The sequence below is a fragment of the Erithacus rubecula genome (assembly GCF_903797595.1).
Source record: "Erithacus rubecula genome assembly, chromosome: 6".
NCBI classification, from domain to species: domain Eukaryota; kingdom Metazoa; phylum Chordata; class Aves; order Passeriformes; family Muscicapidae; genus Erithacus; species Erithacus rubecula.
In genome coordinates, this window is record NC_136688.1 from 20,588,800 (window position 1) to 20,604,566 (window position 15,767).

Below are 15,767 nucleotides of genomic sequence, written 5' to 3' on the forward strand. Positions count from 1 at the left end.
GTGGAAAAGAGGCCTAAGATTTTATGTTCCAGTAGGAGAGATCTCCTCCCTTATTAGTCCTCTTCAACCAAACTCGTTTAATTCCCCACTGTTTCCTCATCACAAAAACTGAAAATTAATAAGTACCTTTCTTCATAGTTGTGAATCTTGATCATTTGAAAAGAAAAACAAGATACAATGTTCTGAAAACAAAATCTGTCTGATTTCAAAACATCCTAAGACTTTTCCTTAAGCAACCTAAAACGGATAAAAAAATGCTTTAAACGTTGTTAGAAAGGCCCCCCCATTCCTCCATGTGCATAGGAACCACTAACATCAAAAATGTTTTTGCTCTTTTCAGGATCAAGGCTTTGCCTCCTCTGAGATTTTCAAATACTTTTGTGACATGACCACAGAGGGAAGCAGTTTTCCAGTTTCTTTTTCTGGGGTTGTTTTGTTGGTGTGTGCTGCAGGTTCAGTTTCATGGCTGACTGGGATTAGTGAATACCAGTCTTCTGAGAGGAGCTTCAGGAACTGAGAGGCAGATGGGAAAACAGTTTTTGGCAGCACTGGCTTTCTAATTACTACATGAAGAACCTAGCATCGTGTTTCTGCCCCAAGCAGCTGTACTTTAATTTGCAATGGAAAAAATCCAATCAGATCTGGTTTTCCCCCTCTCTTGACTTAATCCTGTCTCGTTTTATTTTTTAATGTGATCATGTTATTTATTTGGTTTAATTTTTTAAACTAAGTTTCCCTGGGTATTTTTCAAGGAGTGACTGCCAAGAATTTCACTGTGATGGAATTACTTAGAGATTAACCACTGCCAAGAACTTTCCTTTAGTATGATAGGATTATTTAGGGAACAAACTGTTGTCATGTTCTGTCATCAAGAATTGGGATTCCAGGGCAGGCCAAACTGTTCAAACTGTAAAGTTCTAAGTGTTCCAGTGAAGGCTCAAAGCAAGGGCAAGATGCAAGAAACTGATATTTGAGGGTAGTCAGTAAGTAAAAGTATCTCCTGTCTAGGCAGAAAGCATCAAACTCTCCAATTTATAATTTCAGATGTAAATTAATGTACATATAAGAGGAATCAGAAGGCTTAGGTCTGTGGCAAGTAGACAAGCATATGATTCCTTTCCCCAGTTACAGTAACCACCAGAGTTCCCATGATCTTAAGGTGATCTTTTAGACTTTACTTGCAGTCAGACAGCAGTTACACTCAGAGCATCCCCATGCATCCCAAAATATCACTTACAAATAAAAATGTCTCTTACCATTTTCATATTAACCATGTGTGTTCCTAGCTTCTTGTCCTAATTCTGGCCAGGACAGTCTTAATTTTTGCAGTAGCCAGGAAGGGGCATGGTCAGAACATGGAGGTTACTCTGTACTACCTCCTGTCATTGCCAGTGCCAGGCTTCCCATGACAAACAAATAATATATAAATTTGTGCTTTTGGGAAAGAACCCTGAGAGTTTCATTTAGGTACAGCAGCAGTTGCAGTTGCTATTTGTAAAGGGACAATCAAAACAATATGTTAAGCACCAATTTCCTTAGTATGTTACATTGAAGAAGTAGAATTCATTGTGTAGACTCTATTTCTTTATCTCTTGTTATATCCACATCAATTCAAAAAAGGCCAGATTTTAAGCTTCCATCACCTGTGTAAACAAGCCCTGCAGACTTGTGATGTAAATGCTCACACTAACATGAATTTAAAACTCATTTTCACTTAGAAGTTAAGAGTTTTAGAATTTTCTCTTAGATTTAACATTATGAGTTCTCCATTATTATTTCACAATATATTATTAGTTCATAAGGAGGCATATGCCCTTAAAAATATATTTTCTACTAGAAAAGTTGACTGTAAAAATAAAAAGAATGTGGTGAATAGATGTATGCCTTGCAAAGAGGCATACAGTTTAACTTCTAATTAGACGAAATTTATGTATGTTTTCAATTGCCTTTTCTTTTTCAAAGTGTCATGGAACTACAGCATTTTTAAGACAGTAGAAAAAGCAGACAGAAGACTCCTGCTGTCCATTCTGGCTTCCATTCTACTTTCCTAGCCCTTTTGCCAAACTGATTTTTATTAAAATACAATATTTCATCAAGAGAAGTTAATAAGCAGCATATTTTGACTTAGAAGGGCAATGAGAACTCCCATTGTTTAAGATATTAATATATCTAGGGCTTGAATAGCTTTATTACTGCAATACTCAGGTGGTTCTGAAGCAAAGGTTCACCCATCCTGACCTACATTTTAAATAGACCTATACAAGCACTGATTGCAAGATAGCAAGTATTTCACATATTAATTCTCTAATAAGCAGTCTATATTGCCTGAACAAAAAGCATTTCTAGAGCTAATATCTTAAAATAAAAGTTGTGGGATTTTAAAATTTTAGACTAGAGACAGAGACTTTATTTAAACTCATCATTAGTTTTAGACCACTGTTATCATTTGCTATTATTGTCCTGTTTTACAAAATGGAAAGTGACTTAGTTAAAGACAAAGCCAGGATACAATTAATATTTACAACAAAGCTGAAATTTGAAGTCCTGAAATACAGACTCAAGCATAGACTAAAACCAGACTGCAGCATAGGCTAAAAATAGAATTAAAGCGTCCTAACAAATCTCATGTCAAGGCACAGCTGATGGGCTAATTTCAATACAGTACAAATAATAGGAGTTCCTAATTTTCACCACCTTTCCTAAATCCATATGTTTTCTTCTATACATCAGCTAAATTGCTAATGGGGATGGCTAATATTTAGATTTATGTTTTTTCCCCCAAGAAATGTGTTTACTGATAGGGAATATTATAAAAATCATAGAAAAAACATTTTAAGTAACTGAAAGTTAAGACAACTCATACTCTCTCATAATCATGATTTTGCTACATAAGAACCAACTAGGAAATAATTTTCTTCAATATCAATTCTATTTCACAAATCATGTGTTTGATATCAATAACACTGCCTCTGTTGTTATAACTAAAAGTAATGTGTTTGCAAAACACATTCTGACAAGACAGTAAAAAAAAATTACTATTATTTACCATAACACCCTTCCAGCTAGTAGAACTTAAGACTAAAACTGCTTTATACTTTGTTTTAAACCTTTGCTTGATGAACTTTCAAACAGTGTCAAAATACATCCCAAGGCAAAGATTTGCCTGTGTGAGGCAGCCATTTTTCTGTTTCCTGCTCAAACTTGATATTTTGCTGTATTTGAAAGTTCTCAGCAGAAGTAAATAGGAGCAGGTGTGGGCTCATCTTATTAACTCTCTAAATACTTGGGATGTGTGGTGACTCTTTAGTTTCATAGAGAGTAAAACAAATTTGAATATTAAAAAAAAAATATAAAAATCTGGTTTTAGTTCTGGCTATTATGGTCTTTTTATGATCAAAATATAAATATTTACAGACCCTGGTTTTAGGATTCTGAAGTGATGGAATAATATTTTTGTCATAGCATACACAACATAGTGCTCTATTCTTATGCCATTGACCACTCATCACTGCTGAGGAAAAGGTAATGTTGACGGTATGCTGATGTATACCTGTTAACATCTCTTATATCTGCTTTATATGGGTGAACAAAATATACAGTTTTATCAATTCTGCCCAACCTCTTATGAGATCTCTCATTCAGCATATGAATGTTGGATGCAGCACATAGTGCACCTAAGGTGTTACAACTGTATAACAGGTGAAAAACACATTTACAGAGACACCATTATCTCATTAGTCTAAGAGAGGAACCTTAGACCTCCTAGAAAACTAAGATTAACCAGCATTACACAGGATCAGGTGCAACATGTGCCCAGGAACATACAACATAATAAATGGCAGCCTCTGCGGTACCTGAAACTCATATTTGACAAGCATTGATTTACACAGAACTGTGAACTACATAGATTTCCAGCTGGCAAATACTGACTTTTATGTCTTCTTCTGTGCCAGAGATATCTATCTCAAAGCCTGATAGAACAGTAGAAAGACTAAGGAAAATAATGGTATATCCACAAATGATACTATGGACCCCAGATAGATATACTAAAAATCTCAAAATGGAGAAATAGTCTTAATCAAGTATTACTCACACTAAAGTAATTCTGAATTTGCACTACAGTAATAATTGTGTAAACTCAATAGAAAGAGTCCCTGACCTGTAAACCAGTATGATTTTGTGAGTCTGATTGCACCTGCTTCAAGATCAACATGTGATCACTCTGCAAAGTTGCCAAGCCAAAGTGCAATTGAAACTGCCACACAGCAAGGTGTGTAATGTATATATGAAATACTACATCAAATTTCAAAATTGCAAATCAGCTGAAAACTTAAAAAACCAAAAACCAGCCAAACAAAAAATGTAAACCTGAATATTGGTCAAAATCATTAATCATATCCATGTCACCGAAAAGATATTTTCTGATTAGAAATGTTCTTTCTTGCAAGTAGCCACAATGCAACCAAAGATCACAAATTAGGAAAGAACTAGCTCAAACCAGTTATGAAACTTTACCTGTAGGAAGTATCAATTAAAGCATTCATCCTTCCTCTGATCCCCATCAGGTGGCACACAGGCACACTCCAAGAGACCTGTGACTGGCACATACAGAAGGCATTCTCAGTAGGCAAACACCCCTGCAGAAGAGTGTGGCATCTTCAATTGAGACGACTCTCAAAAAATGTTGAAATTCAACAGTTGGAAAGAAACCGAAGGAAAATAAATACCTCTAGAATTTGGATATTTCTCTTTTGACATTTTTGTTTGCAATGTTATCAACTAGAAGATAATTCATTGTTTTTCTGTAGTTACAACGTTTTCATTAATGAAACCCTTCATTATGAGTGGTCACAGATAAATCAGACAGAATGTAGATATCAATTTTGCGAGTATCAATAAATCTCTCCTTTGATGTACAAGTCAGTCCTGTCCTCCTCTAGCAATAATGAACATTGATAGGAAGAGATGGGCAATAAGGAATTCACATTTTTTAAGTGTGTGTTTAGGAAAAACAAAAAGTTACAAGGAATGAGGGAAATTTTTTAACCCAAAATAAAAATGTGGCATAAGATGCCTGCCAAGAGGGGATACTTCAAAAGGCATACAAATATTTTAATCCAGCAATCGTTTTACAATGATTTTAAAGTTTTCATTGGCTTCTTAATAGACTATATTAAGTTTTAGATAGCCAAAGGTACTGAAATTAAGTTTTCCTTAGACTCTGTTACATTTTTAATTTACTTCAGAAGTTACATATATTATTAAAAGTTCAGAGCCTGGGAAGAAAAATACATTTCTTTTTCTTTAGGCCTTTTTCCATCTTCCATTACCCTACTCCTTTTCCATTTTATATAAGATATCAATTTCTGATTAAATGCTTTGGGATTTATTTCTTGATTCAAATCTCTGCTTTGTGATGTTTCTCTAGTTAGGAAACACTCGTGGCAAGGAAAGAGTAGCTGAGAGTAACTTTAGATTGAATATAAGCCAATGATATAAAATAAATTACACTCAAGTCAAATTATAGTAAGTCTCTAGGAAATATAATAAGTACTTTAAAGTTGTTACCTTGTAGAAGAAGGAAATATGTAAGACATTAGATGACTATGTACAAGTGTCTATAATTCTAAATAATTTAAATTGCATACTATTTTTAAAAATCAGAATAAAAAAAGGAAATACAAAACTCTAAAATCAGCCTTACAAAAATATTTACTAAGCATAGTACCAGGAACTTCAGAAATAACTCAGCAAATGCTTCCTATATAATATTAAATCAATATTTGTAAAGGTCTTCAGTGAATATTAGTTATAGACAAACAGGAATCGAACGATCTCTTGAAAATGGAATCCTTTATGATTACCCAAGATTTGCAAATAACTTATATCAACATCCTACTGGGTGCTTTGATGAAGTTTCCCTTGAGACTGATGCGACATGAGATTGCTTAATGAATGTAAAACTTTTCTATCAAGTAAGAAAATCAATTCCTCCATATGTAAATTGCAGTACATCTAAGCTTTAGCTGTTTATTGCATCACAACATATATTGAAATTTAGAGTCAAATGTTATGACAGAAGTAGTTTAAAATGAAATTAAAGATAAGAAATACTACTTAGAATTAATTTTTTATTTTCCCTAAACACTGATCCGTGCTCTTCATGAAAATGTCAAGTAATTTTATGATCACAGAGGTCAAACCTCTGGTTGGTTTTTAGATGGTTTTGTTACTGACTGCATATTATTTATTTAGTTAATGCTCACTGAGAAAGCAGATCACTGTATTTACCAGAGTAAGCTGATCCTCTGGATTTTTCTATCAGATGTTGACTACATTATATTCTTCAGGTCTATACTAATTTTTCTAATTAGAATACATTCAAATAGTCCCACGTAAAATGCTAAGCAGACTGTCCAATGGTTGTTCAAAATTTATACTCTTTGAAAATTAGCTCACTCATCATGAAGCAGCCTGTGCAATTTGAAATGCAAGAATTTCCAAATGAAGTTATGATTCTCTTGGGAGATAATAGAGACTCTACCAGGATCTTTGTTATGCCATCCTCTTGTTCTTTTCTTTGTTTCTGCTGAATTCCTAAAATAATACTTGCTCCTAAAATATTTTTTTTTAGGTGTAAATAAAAACTCTGTCCAAATTCAAAACAGATCTGTTTAGAATTAAACAATATTTGACTGTAGGAAAGAAAGCCTGAGCGCTCACTATTGGCAAGTCTACGGAGCCTAAAATATTATTTGTCTCAGCATGAATGGTGCAAATAGAGGAAGCCTTTCTTTTTTATTGTCTTTAAGAACAAAATGTAATCGATATCATGACTGATATTGATCACATTTGACACCTGCCTGACACCTATTTCATGGGCATTTTCCAGTAAGGGGTGACAATAGCAGAAAGAAGTTTTCCATTTGCATTTCTCTAGCAGTCTTTATTAAGCTGTTTTTACTTCCCATTTCTTGGTGCTATAACACCACAAATAATAAACATTAAACCTGCTCTCTTTTCTTAGAGGAATTAATTGCTAAGCAGTCAGAAACCCTTTTCTATTTAGCTTTAGAAGTATTTTGCAAATACATCAAATTTGAAAGAAAAAAGCTGTAGAGATTTTGAGCATTAGTTAGGTGAGAAATAATGGCTGTCAAAGCCAGTGCATGGCAGTGTATCATTCTGCAGTGTGAACATTAGTGAATGACACTGCTAGGAGAGGATATGATTCTTGGCACAGTGTTAACACTTGTTGACATAATTCTACAGTTAGACATTTGTTTGCAAAGGTTGATATTTATCCCTCAAACCTGTCCAAATTTTCTGACTAAAACTGCCTCCATTTTCCCAGCACTCTGCAGGACACTACAGTTTTTACCAAGCAAAAGCTGTTAGATTGAGGAAGAATGAGGAAAAGTGAGAGTTATTGATCCTCCTAACATCTGATAATAAAATTCAAAGCAGAGAGCAATGTTCACAGATCCTCGAATTATTTCAATGGTTGAAAAAATCAGTGTGCGTAGCATTATATCTCAGTGCTTTTCTAATCTGTTCCTGACAGTACATAGCAAGGAAGACTCCATGATCTCCCCAGGCCATTTATTGCATGTATTTCTGACCAGAAAATTAGAAAAAGAAAATGTTTTACCTTTAAATACTGGCTACAGTTTAAGGGAAGATTATAATTTTCTCCAGCAACATTGCCTGATCACAATATCTCCACTCTCTTTTTTTCTTCTAGACTATTTTAGGGTTTGCACTTTACATATGGCATTATTTTCTTTCAGACAAAGATATTATTTAGAGGCCCTAATTGAAATAAAAATACTATTAAATGGAAATTGCTCTAGAAAATTAAGATTGGGAGATAAGAGAGCTGAACAAGAGAGTAGAAAAAAGATTGACCAACACAAATGTACACAGGAAAAGAGAATTGTGTGATAAAGAAACCTAAAACTCGTTTCTTAACAGGGCTTGAGAGCTGCCTTTACCTTTCTTTAAATATTTTCTAAAAATCAACTTGATCAAACCCCCATATTTGCTAAATAAATGTTATTTAATTATAACTAGATGATGAGGTTTTCAGATTCCATTTTGCTTTGATGTTAATTTTTGCTAGGTCCCTAGTAGACATAGTACAGAGATTAATTATTACATACAAAACAATTTCTTATCTTTCCTAAAAGAGAGTCCCTTATTTCAAATAACATCATGCCTAATTATTTATATATATATATATTATATGTAATTATATATTATATATATAATATATATAATATTATATATATAGAATATATATTATATATATATACATATATATTTTATATATATATATATATATATATATATATATATATATATATATATATATATATATATATATATATATATATATAATATTAAGGATGAAAAATGACAGTTAATATTTTATCTGAGTTATTTCATTAATGATTTAAACCCAGCATCTCCTAATATTAGAGTAGCACTTATTTTGTATAGGAATTTTTCACAAATAATTTTACAGCTATGTACCTCAACTATCTGCAACAAACAGAAAAGGAAAATACTTTTGGACTCTTTTCATAGAGGGATTATTTTTTGACTGCTGTGACCTAAAACCACTTTTAGAATTATGTTAGTATGTAAAATTTGTCAAGTTAGAAAATGATTTGATTGTCATAACATGAAGGAGAGAATAAATATCTAGATGCAATTATCTGCTACAATTAGAGATGTCTTGGACAGTTCTCCAAGATAATTTTTAAAAAGTCACAGTTTATTACCACCCCAACAACTAAGCTAAAGAGAAATTCCCACCAATGTATTTGTGACTCATGTACCACCAATTTGCTGATTGAAATCTCTAATTTTCAGAATATTTTAATCCCATACATACAATTGCATTGGTAGTAAATCCTGCTATTATACAGGGCTATGTATAAATATTGGCTCATACAGAAAATGTTTTCAGATGAGGCACTTAGATCTTTTACCTCTGTATGCATTTTGCAATTTCTTTTATAAAGTTACCTCTCAATGTGTAACTGTGAAAAAAAGTTTACTTTTCATTTGAGGTGGATACCGTTGCAAGAAAACAAAGTTATCACTTCTCACCTCCCTGAAAGCTCTGTGTAAACAGTTTTGCATGCCACAGACTCGTTTCTGAATATGAAAACCTTGAAACAAAAGGAATCCTACCCACAGAAAGTGAGAAAGAGCAACTCAATGAATTGTAATTTCATGGTTCTTGCAGCATGAAACTGCATAAGTGAAGTATTTGAACTAGGTTTTCTTCAAATTTTATCAAAAGAAATAAGATTTTGAGTCTGTTTTTATAAAATTATGTGTTCACAAGAGGCAATTTGTTTATTTGGTCTAAATCATCACTTCCTTAACACACACTATAGCTCTGCAAAGAATTCCATGCAATTGGGCTCTGGAATTCTCCTAGCAGACAGCTAGTGGGTGATTTAAGCATGTGCTAATGCGGTTCCTCTGGGTTTAAGAGATTCTTCAGAATTAGCCTGGTGCCTTACTTCAGCTGTTCTGCTCAGGATTGTAATTACCCATTAGGTAATGAAGGGGCTTAAATTTTATAGAGACTTAAATTTATATACTTCCTTACTGAAATAGAAACATTTGCTTCTTTCCTTATGCAAACACACTCAAGGACACAAAAATCTAGACAGAATGACTTGACTCGAACACTTGGCAAAAGATGAATGTGACCAAGACATATCCCTGGATGAGAAAAGAAGCACATAGAAACAAGGAATATTTAAATCCAGCCTGAACTATGTATATGATTTTGTAGGGGAGATAGAAAACCCAACCACCAAAAAAAACCACAAAATAACCCAAACCAAAGCAAAAACCAACCAAAGACAACCAACCAAGCAATAAGAACAACAACAACCCCAAACTAAAATAAAGCAAACAATCAAAGGCAACAATAATATTTTTCTCCAAAATGATAAACAAACCAAAAATATAATAAAAATATAACAAAACTAGGAATAGATTTTGGGACAAAATGCTGACCAACATTTTCATGCTGTAAGCCCTGTGAACTCTTTCATTCTTCTTCTGCTAAATAGAACTTGAATCCAAGTGCCCAGCTGTGAATTATTCTCTAAAATGGAAAGGTCAAGAGCATCCCATGATAACTCTCTCAGTCTAAGATTAGCTAAAGATCACTCCATAAATGAATTTCACTGGATTTCATTATAAGCACATATTAAAAATGCACAGCAATTCTGTTATGCAGAGTAGGATGAGAAGAGACTTATAGAGGAAAAACACATGAGGTGAAGGATTACTTCTAGACCCTACAAGCGTATGAGAAATAAGAGGGTAGGAAAGGCTCACTATCAGGAATGCTTTGCTAGTGAGACAGCAGGCAATCTGCTGAGATCAGACAAACACCTTGGCCCAGACTGACAGTAGAGGCAAGGATGGCCTAAGTTTGGAATGAAGGATGAAGATGATCTAGTGCAGCTTAAGAAATCTTTTCTGTCCAAGTCTGAGTCTTCTGTCAGTACCCATCTTCATTTACTGAAGTGAGTCACCACTGACAGGAGAATTACTGGATAAAATTTAACACAGCTGTAGAATTCACCATTGATCTTAACAAATAGAAGACAACTTCAAATTGTAGGATAGTTCAACGTGAAAGGTAACATATATAATCAAAGTTTGGGTTTTTTTCTGGGAGCCAGTTGATTACATTTCAATACAGATGCACAGCTGAATTGCAAAATTGTGTCAGAAACTGTTCATTTTACTTGTTGCAACACACATGTCAAATACTTAATGCTCATGATCAATAATTATGAGCAAATTGCAGATGAAAAAATTTTTGCAGCAGCCTAATGCCCAAAATTAATTGGTAAAAGAGCTTATATTTAAAGGACAAAAGTTTGTTTATGAAATATCTGCTTGTCATTTTATTTTATTCTGCAGAAACACATATATTTAACATTATGTGAATGTAGTCAGCTGAATCATATCTGGCATACCACACTGGGTCTACAGACAACTCAATATGAAATAAGTTGATGGGTTGCAGCATACTTTGGCAGCACTGGTGGCATAAAAAATCCATTGGCAGTGTCTCTGTGAAATGGCCTTTCAGTATGTTTTCATTAGAGACTGCATTCTCAATGCTCTGTGTTGGAGTGCTGATAGCTGCTTTCCCTTTTATTCCTCTCTGACACAAATAACTGCTATGCCACAGATGTTTGAAATTAGATGTTGGGATTGGATTACAAAATGAAGAAGAGGAAAATCAGAACAATATGCATAACTTTAATTGTATGCATTAATAACTTAGCTACTCATGACCAAATATATTGTTCCCCAATATCTTACATATTACTGTTGTACCATTAATGTCCATGGCATGTGTGAAGTAATGCCACTGATGTTGGGTTTATGCTTTGTTTTATCAGAAAGACTTTAGTAATGAACGCTTTCCTTTGCAATACATATGAAACGATTTCTATATGGATATTATAAATGCACATTCAAAGAAACAGCAAACAAAATGCTAGAAAAGTCAAAAAAATAACTGTAGCAGGATGCCTGTATAACCTATTAAAAATAAATCTCACAATTCTTAAACAGACATTTTAAATTGAATATAAAATACTTGAATAGAGCCTTTTAAAATCTTATGCTTACAACGGAACTTGGGGAATGGGAAGTATTGATTCGTGTACTATCTTCTTTCATAATACCAAAGCGTGTCAGTATTTCCACAAAAATGACACATTTTGAGTAGTATAACAATTTTACTTACATTGTCATTAGGCTTCAGACATAACATGTCAATTACATCACAGCAGCCATTCACAAAGTCACAAAGTCCATAAGCTATTTGCACATACTCAGGAGGGCAATGAAATAAAAGAAAAGATAAATTTTTGCAATAACTCCTTGCTTTTTAAATTTCCATGTGACTAGCAAAGTGACTAGTTTTAAAATAATTGACCAAATGTAACATCACTTTATATATAGCTTTTATTCTGAAAAAAATGGCATCCTCTGATTTTTCAAGTCATAGTATTTTTAGGAAGGAAGCTCTAACAAAGCAGAACATTGGACTAGAAATGTTTTTACATGATTTTTCCATATGCTGGGTATTCATTCAGTTTTGGTACGTCATCTTAAAAGGATTGTAAAGTCAAAGATGGCAGAGGTGAGGATGATGAGAATAACTCTGATACGAAAGAGCTACCACACAAGGAATGACTAAATAAGGCTTTTCAATTTGGAAAAGAGACAAGTGGAATGGGCTGTGTCCAAGATGTCAACAAATCATAAAAGGAAAGCAGAAAACAAAAGAGCAGCACAGAAATTAGAGGGCTGTCTGGGAAATTGTCATGAAACTGTTCTAATGAAAAAGCAGAAAAGTGCCATCTAGTGTGATATTGATCTGTAGAACTCACCATCCCAGATTCCTAGGCTCCAGACATCTATGTGAACTGAAGATGGGCCTAGAGAAATTTACTGAGGATAGTTCTCCCATCAGCTCTTAAACATAGTGCAGATTCAGCTTCTGCTGAAACATCTCGTAATAATTCCATAAAACATAACCTCTGGAAATTTTCCAAACCTACAAAGGTAATGACCTTTCTGCAAAGATCCCAATCTAATGCATCTTTCAAAGTATTTCCATAGCTAGAGTCAGCCTAATCAGTATGGCATTTCTCTGGTTCCAGGGCACATGAAGTGAGATGACTTCACATTTTGTCATGTAAAATTAGTTTCTATGTAGTAGTTCAGATTTTCTCCACAAAATATTTGGAATTTAAGCAACTTCATAATCTCTTCAGGTTTTTCAAACAATAATACTTTTTTTTTTTCTTCTAACTGTTATATAAATAGAAACTTAATGACTCTAGCTATATTCAGTCTACAGTTTTGTTGAGCTTTTCTTACATGATAATAATATAGAATTTATAAATAAATCTCTAATTGTTAACCTGTGTAAGTATTATTGAAAATATACTTCTGACGTAAAAGGAAATAGGTCAGATTAAATACAGGGAATAGACATGGTTTGCTGGGAAAAGGCATTTTCACATAATTCTCTAATCAGAAGGTCATTTAAAAAATCATTTTTACAATATGTTTGTATTTAAGATTAGTCCAGCATGATCATCTTGAAAAATCAGTGTACATATTGGGGTTTTTTTCCTCACATTATTTTTGTTGTGATACTTCAAGTAAGATAGCATCATATAGGACTTCTAGTTTCACCATAATAAAATCCTTAATTAATTCAGAGGATATCCCAGTTGGCTCAACTGTCATTTTAGTGCCTTTTTCTTGGTCATAGTTACATCTTCTGCAACTTATTTTCCCCAAATATATCCATATTCTTCAGTCCCACTGCAGTGCTTCCATTTGTATCACACAGAAGCAGAAGTGTTCCATGTCAGCTTGTTAACAGCCTTCATATCTGGAGGCTATTGTCATATACATGTTCCTAAAATACTTACAAGTTTGCAGCTTATCTAAGAATAGAAAAAAAAAAAAAAAAAAAAGGTACAATTTTCTTCAAATAAAACTGACTTAATTAACTAAGTGAACAGTAGGGTTGAAGGCAAAATATGATTTAAATGTGCTGATTCTACATTTCTTGTTAAGACTGTAAAACATACAGGGCTCCTTGGGGCAAGAGCCATGTCTGTTTATTCTGTAAAATGCTTAGTACAGGAGGAACCTTGAAAAAATTACAGCTTACAATTCTTCTCAAGCATTTCCTTCATTGTGTTTGTACTGATCTTTTAAGAATATTTAATTCTCTCAGTTTTGGAATTTTTCATAACTCACTTAGGAAAGAACAGATGCATACAAATGCAGTGAGTGCTTGGGAGAGACTCGTGAACCTATGCAAAAACACAGTACCTAGAATTTTCAGAAGCCTAAATTTTTCCAGTGTGGTTAGAAAACCACACAATATTAATGGACAAACAGCTTTAGATATTAAGCAAATGAAAACACATGTTTAGCATGGCAAAGAACAAGACTACAGGATCATGTACTATGGGATGCTAACAGGGAGCTGCTGTGTTACAGGAGCCCAAAGGCCATGCTCAGTGGAGCCTGGATAATGTCTGCTAACTCCATCTCTGCCTGAATCCTTACTTTGGCATTCACTTCTGGGATGTGCTGTCCTCAATTTGCATAAGAAACAAGTGATGTTATAGACCTGCACATTCACAGTTTCCCTTGACAGCAATCTTCCATAAACTCATAGAACACAAGCAATGTGGAACATGGTGAATTTCCTTAGAATCATTTATCTTAGAGAACTGGAATGATTCATCTCCTAAATCTGACATACCCTTCTTTAACAGCCTAGGCAGACATTTTCTGTATCAACATTATTCACACAAACAGTTATTCCATTGATGTTTTGCAAAACATGGTGTCAGTTTTAGAAGTCCAGTGGAGGAAAAATAATTCCTTTTGTGCATTTTTCTGTCTGTTTGTGCTTTTTATCTTCTTTCAAAGGTAACAAGACTCACATTACAGGAATCTTTAAAAATAACTGTCGAATACGTAAGTTCTTTCTATACTTGGCTGCAATGCTTGAGGGTAAGTTTTACATGTTTCATAGACTTGACCTGTCCTGTCAACACTGTTTGTTGCCTCCTGGTTCAGAGCTGTAAAAGCATGTGTGGAAACTGCTGCATCTGCTTCCTTAAACCTGGGGGTGGCACACAGTGATTATACCATTCAAGCAGAAGAAATGAAGAACCCAGCATCTGGTCTGTATTTTTTTTATCCTTTTGAAGTAAATGAAAGGAAAAAGGGATCAAAAAAGGTTCAGCTATACACTTTTTGAAAAGCAAAAAACCCTAAGCAATAAAATTAATTGAAAGGCCTGCATTTATTGCTTGTGTTGTCCATATCTCAAGTGGAAAAATATTAAATGAGTAGAAATGTTGCCTGTAGCAACTGACTTTTGCAATGTGTTACTTGAAATGGTTCTTATAAACAGAGTATAGATAGCAATACAATTTGGGAGGTTTCTTAAGTAAAAATGTTTAAGTGCCATAACAATTTATCCACTATCACCAGGAAAATAAGTCATGCTCCCTTTGAGTCCCTCTGTCATTGTAAAAGTAACTTGTTTCTTCTTGGTAAGTACATGGACATCTTCCTAGTTCCATAAATATTTTTTAAAACAGATAAAAAATTTTAATATCACTTAAATAAGAACTGAAGTATAAGAACTTTTCCAAGATTATATTTTATTTATGTGGCAGGGCTTTGGTAGGAGGGGTGCAATGGGGCTGTCAGGGTGGCTTCAGTGCTTTCTGTGTGTCAGTCAGGGTCAGTTTCCCCTTTAAGATCCCCAAAGCTGAGCCAATCAGCAATGCTGGTGATACCTCAGCAATAACATATTTAAGAAAGGATAAAAAATGCTTCACAGTAGTTGTGAGAGAAAGGAGTGAGTAAAATATGAGAGGAAATGCCCGGCAGACCAAGTCAGTCTTTCATTCTCACTACCCTACTATATTTTTAAATGTCAATAAATTGAACTGATTTTCCCCAAGTCAAGTCTGTTTAACCTGGACAAGTGGTAACTGCTCTCACTGTCCCTATCATGAACAATGAGCTTTTACTTATTTTCTTCTCCCTCCTGTTGAGGGGGAATGAGAGAGCAGTTTGGATGGGATGTCTGGCATCTACCAAGGGTGATCCACCATAAAGAAAGAAAAAATTAACTTAATTTTCCAAAAGTAGAG